This window comes from Equus caballus, chromosome 27, assembly GCF_041296265.1.
Source record: "Equus caballus isolate H_3958 breed thoroughbred chromosome 27, TB-T2T, whole genome shotgun sequence".
Classification (NCBI taxonomy): domain Eukaryota; kingdom Metazoa; phylum Chordata; class Mammalia; order Perissodactyla; family Equidae; genus Equus; species Equus caballus.
Genome location: NC_091710.1, coordinates 17,285,486 through 17,291,485, shown reverse-complemented (window position 1 = coordinate 17,291,485; position 6,000 = coordinate 17,285,486).

Here is a 6,000-nt window from a genome sequence, read left to right as displayed (position 1 = left end):
CCCTCCAAAATATAACAAAAGATTGAAAGAACTGAATTTCAGAGAATAAACATAATGCCAGCTCGTTAGAGACCTACAGTACCAAGAAGGTGGAGATCATAAACCTTGCTTACAGCTTCGGAGGCGGTGGAACGGTAGAGAGAACATCGCTCCCTCCCCTAGAGTCGGCCATCGCTGTGGCGCGGGTCGGGAAGGATTGGGGGAGCGGCCACATGACCGGGGGATCATCCAGGACTCCTGCCGCTGATTCAGTGGAGACCCGCTGACGGGGGGGAAAGCTTCCGTCCGCGGGGACCCCATAAATCAAGGGCCTTGGAAGACCAGAGAACAGAACAGATCTGAACCCAGACCGGCGCGTGTGAGTAACAGCCTCTCCCCTCCGGCAAAGCCAGTGGGCGCAGCCATCTTGCCCCGAAGGTGGAGAGCTAACATGCCGCTCTCGACCCCCATCTAGTGGGGACAGGCTGTAACTGCAACTGAATTCTACCACCATGAGAAAAAACCTCTCCTCTACCATCCAGCAATTTATAAAAGCCCCAGACCAGAAGGAAAACAGTACAAACACGGAATTAAGTCCTGAGGATTTGGAATTAGGTAAACTAAGTGATAGTGAATTCAGGGCAGCTATAATCAAAAAACTCAATGCGGTAGAGAGAAAGGTAGAGAAACAAGCCGAGTTCTGGAGTTACTTCACAAAAGAGATTGAAATCATAAAGAAGAATCAAACAGAATTACTTGAGATGAAAAAGACAATGGACCAGATAAAACAGAATACAGATTCCCTGAATGCCCGTGTAGACAATAGAGGAGAAAATTAGCATAATCGAAGATAGACAGGCTGAATGGTGCCAGACGGAGGAAGAAAGAGAACTAATAATTAAAAAAAAATGAGGAAAATCTCCGAGAGATAATGGATTCAATGAGGAGTAAGAACATAAGGATCATAGGAATTCCTGAGAATATGGAAAAGGAAAATGGAGCAGAAAGTGTGCTTAACGAAATTATTGAAGAGAACTTCCCAAATCTAGGGATCAACAGAGAAATGTGTGTAGAGGAGGGTTTTAGATCTCCTAGATTTGTCAATGTAAAAAGACCCACCGCAAGGCACATAACAGTAAAGTTGGCACATAGGAATGATAAGGAAAGAATACTCAGGGAAGTAAGAAAAAAAAAAGAGAATAACCTATAAAGGAACCCCTATCAGACTGTCAGTGGATTTCTCTACAGAAACCCTACAAGCTAGGAGAGAATGGAGTGACATATTCAAAGCTTTAAAGGATAAAAATCTTCAGCCAAGAATACTCTATCCAGCAAGAATTTCCTTCAGATATGAGGGAGAAATTAAATCTTTTCCAGACAAATAAAAGTTAAGGGAATTTGTAAGTAAAAGCCCTCCATTACAAGAAATCCTCAAGAAGGCTCTCATACCTGAAAAAAGAAAAAAGGGAGAAAGGGGACACAATCCACAGACTAGGGAGACCGATGGATAGAACCAGAACAAGATAGCAAATATTCAATTATAGCATTAGGGTAAAGGTAAGGAAACTACCAAAGCAAGGACGATCTTAGCACTCGAACTACAAATTAGTAAGACGAGTTGGAATAAAAAATGAAAATAATTATTTAGGAGGGGAAGAGCAAAGGGTCTAAATCAGTATTGGTCAAGTAGGTAAGAGACCACCAGAGAATAGACTACATTATACACGAGATTCTAAATACAAACTTCAAGGTAGACACTAAAATAAAGTACAGAACAGAGTGACAAATCATAAATAAGGAAAAATCTAAGAAACCCAGCATAAGAAATTGCAGTATTAAATGGGTAGTCTAAAGCAAACAGGAAAAGAAACACAGGAAAACAAGATAACGAGCGACAGATTACCAGCATTAAGTCCACATGCATCAGTAATCCCTCTCAATGTGAACGGATTGAACTCTCCAATAAAAAGACACAGAGTGGCAAAATGGATTAAAGAACACGATCCAACAATTTGTTGCCTCCAGGAAACACACCTCAGCCCCAAGGACAAACACAGACTCAGGGTGAAGGGGTGGAGGACAATACTTCAAGCAAATAGCAAGGAAAAAAAGGCAGGTGTTGCAATTCTCGTATCAGACCAAGTGGATTTCAAAATAAGACAGGTAAAGAGAGACACAGAGGGACAATATATAATGATCAAAGGGCCACTTCATCAAGAAGAAATAACGCTTATAAATATCTATGCGCCCAACACAGGAGCACCAAGATTCATAAAGCAACTATTAACAGACCTAAAGGAAGATGTTAAAAACAACACAATAATAGTAGGGGACCTCAACACCCCACTCACATCAATGGACAGATCATCCAGACAGAAAATCAACCGGGAAATAGTGGAGCTAAATGAAAAACTAAAACAATTGGACTTAATAGACATATATAGATCACTCCACCCTGAAAGAGCTGAATACACATTCTTCTCAAGTGCACATGGAACATTCTCTAGGATAGACCATATGTTGGGAAACAAGGCAAGCCTCTACAAATTTAAAAAAATTGAAATAATAACAAGCATCTTCTCAGATCATAGTGCTATAAGGCTAGAAATTAATTACAAGAAAAAAGCTGAGAAAGGCACAAAGATGAGGAGACTAAACAACACACTACTGAACAAGCAATGGGTCATTGAAGAAATTAAAGAAGAAATAAAAAAATACCTGGAAACAAATGAAAATGATAGCATGCCATACCAACTCATATGGGATACAGCAAAAGCTGTGTTAAGAGGAAAATTCATCGCAATACAGGCACATCTTAACAAACAAGAAAAATCCCAAATAAGCAACCTTAAAGCACACCTAACTGAACTAGAGAAAAAAGAACAAATGAAGCCCAAAGTCAGCAAAAGGAGAGAAATAATAAAAATCAGAGCAGAAATAAATACTATTGAAACGAAAAAGGCAGTAGAAAGGATCAATGAGATAAAGAGCTGGTATTTTGAGAAGATAAATAGAATTGACAAACCACTAGCCAGACTTACAAAGAAAAAAGGGAGAAAGCTCAAATAAACAAAATCAGAAATGAGCAAGGAGAAATAACAACAGACTCTGCAGAAATACAACAGATTATAAGAGAATACTACAAAAAACTATATGCCAACAGAATGGATAACCTAGAGGAAATGGATAAATTCTTGGACTCCTACAATCTCCCAAAGCTCACTCAAGAAGAGGCAGACAATTTGAACAGACCAATCACAAAGAAAAAGATTGAAACAGTAATCAAAAACATCCCAAAGAATAAAAGCCCAGGACCAGATGGCTTTCCTGGGGAATTCTACCAAACTTTCAGAGAGGATTTAATACCTATCCTTTTCAAGCTATTTCAAAAAATTAGGGAAGATGGAACACTTCCTAACACATTCTATGAGGCCAACATCACACTGATACCAAAACCTGACAAGGACACCATGAAAAAAGAGAACTACAGGCCAAATATCACTGATGAACATAGATGCAAAAATTCTAAACAAAATTTTGGCAACCAGCATTCAGCAATTCATCAAAAGAATCATACGTCATGATCAGGTGGGATTCATACCAGCGACACAGGGATGGTTCAACATCCACAAATCAATCAATGTGATACACCACGTCAACAAACTGAGGAATAAAAACCACATGATCATCTCAATAGATGCAGAGAAGGCATTTGACAAGCTCCAACAGCCATTTATGATAAAAACTCTGAACAAAATGGGCGTAAAAGGAAACTACCTCAACATAATAAAGGCCATATACGACAAACCCATAGCCAACATCATACTCAATGGGCAAAAACTGAACGCCATCCCCCTGAAAACAGGAACGAGACAAGGGTGCCCTCTATCACCACTCTTATTCAATATAATACTGGAGGTCCTGGCCAGAGCAATCAGGCAAGAAAAAGGAATAAAAGGAATCCAAATAAGGAGGGAAGAAGTGAAACTCTCACTATTTGCAGACGACATGATTTTATATGTAGAAAACCCCAAAGAATCCATTGAAAAACTGTTAGAAGTAAACAACAACTACAGCAAATTTGCAGGGTATAAAATCAATTTGCATAAATCAAGCCTGACTTTTAAACAGTGATAGGAATGTCCAGGGGTCCTGTGGTCTTCACACATCCCTCCATCCCCAGATCCCGAGGCATGGTGTTGGTGTGTGAGGAAGGACACCATCATCTGTCCTATCATAGGGCACGATCATTTTTATATCCTAATCCTTCTGGTCTCTAAGTTCATTCATTATGTATGCAAAAATGGTAATATGCTGGTACTTTAATGCTCTTAAGCATAAATATTATTAAAACAAGTGCCGTTTTTTCATCCGTAATTGAATGGTTTACTTTATTATTGCTTTATAATAGTGACTTTCCATTTCCATTTTCTATAGAGTGCCTGATTTTACTAGAAGGGCACCCAGAATCAGGAGGGCTGGCTGTACTAATTGCCTTCATTATAAGAGCAGCTAGCATTCAGGCACCAGAGCGATAATGTTCCTGAGACCAGAGTGAAAACACACAAGGAGGGAGGTGGATCCCTCTGGCTCCTGGGGATCCAGTATGCCATTTCTTATCAAAACAGATCCTGGATCTGGAAAATCTTTTCCTCAGTGGTGACAGTTTGAACATTAACATGGATCGAGGGTTATTTATATCAGTTTGTACATTTAATCAGCTTTATTGAAATATAGTTCACATACTATACAATTTACCCATTTAAAGTGTATAATTCCATGATTTTTAGTATATTCACAGATGGGTAACCATCACCACAGTCAATTTTAAAACATTTTCATGGCTTCAAAAAGAAACTTCATAACCTTTAGCTGTCATGGCCCTGTCTTCTCATCCCCCCAGCCCTAAGCAACCACTAGTCTACTTCCTCTCACTCTAGATTTCCCTGTTCTGGACATTTCATATGAATGGAATCATATGAGGTTATTTGTGACTGGCCTCTTTCACTTCTGCGTAATGTTGTCAGGGTTTGTGCATATTGTAGCATGTATCAGTACTTTTTATTGCCAAAAAATATTACATTGTGTGGATATACCGTAATTTATTTACCCATTCGTCAGTTGATGGACGTTTAGGTTGTTTCCGTCTTTTGACCGTTATGAATAATACTGCTATGGACATTTGTGTACAAGTTTTTGTGTGGACACATGTTTTCATTTCTCTTGAGTGTATAGCTAGAAGTGGAGTTTCTAGGTAATATGGTAATTCTGTGTTTAACTTTTGAGGAACTGCCAGACGGTTTTCCAAAACAGCTGCACCATTTTTCATACCCACCAGCAGCATAGAAGGGCTTCAGTTTCTCGGCCTTCTAACACTTGCTATTATCTAACTTTCTGATTCTAGCCATCCTGTGTGTGAAGTGCTATCTCACAGTGGTTTTGATTTGCATTTCCCTGGTGACTAATGATGTGGAGCATCTTTTCATGTAATATTTTACTCTTCGGGAAGGAGAGGAGATAAAAAAGTGTTTGATCTCCTGTGTTTAACTCATCATACAGTAGCTCGTTTTAAATGTATTACAGGAAAAAAACTTTCTTCTAAATCTTTGAAAACACTTGCATGGTGATGTGAAGTCCTTATCACATGTACAGTTTTCTCCTTCTGTGCTCTCTACGTGCTGCAGTCACTGTGTGACTGAGGGACTGCAACACCGTGCACTGCATTTGCTTAGGAAGATTCCTTTCTGCGTGGGTGGAGGGAGGAGTTAACTCAGTGCCTTCTCAGGCTTGACTACAGGGCTGAGCAGAACTGATGGCCAGAGCATCTAAAGCTCAGTGCGTTTCCTCCCCATGGCTCTATCCATCTGTTTTGGGTCAGTGAGCACCACAGGTAGTAAATGTCAAAGAAACGTGAGAGCTGTGACATGGGCACAAAGCATACACCTGAGAGACGGATGGCAGGATGTTCCCACGGGCTTTTCCCCTTAACCATAGTGTAGGAGACGGGCCGTATCACACGTG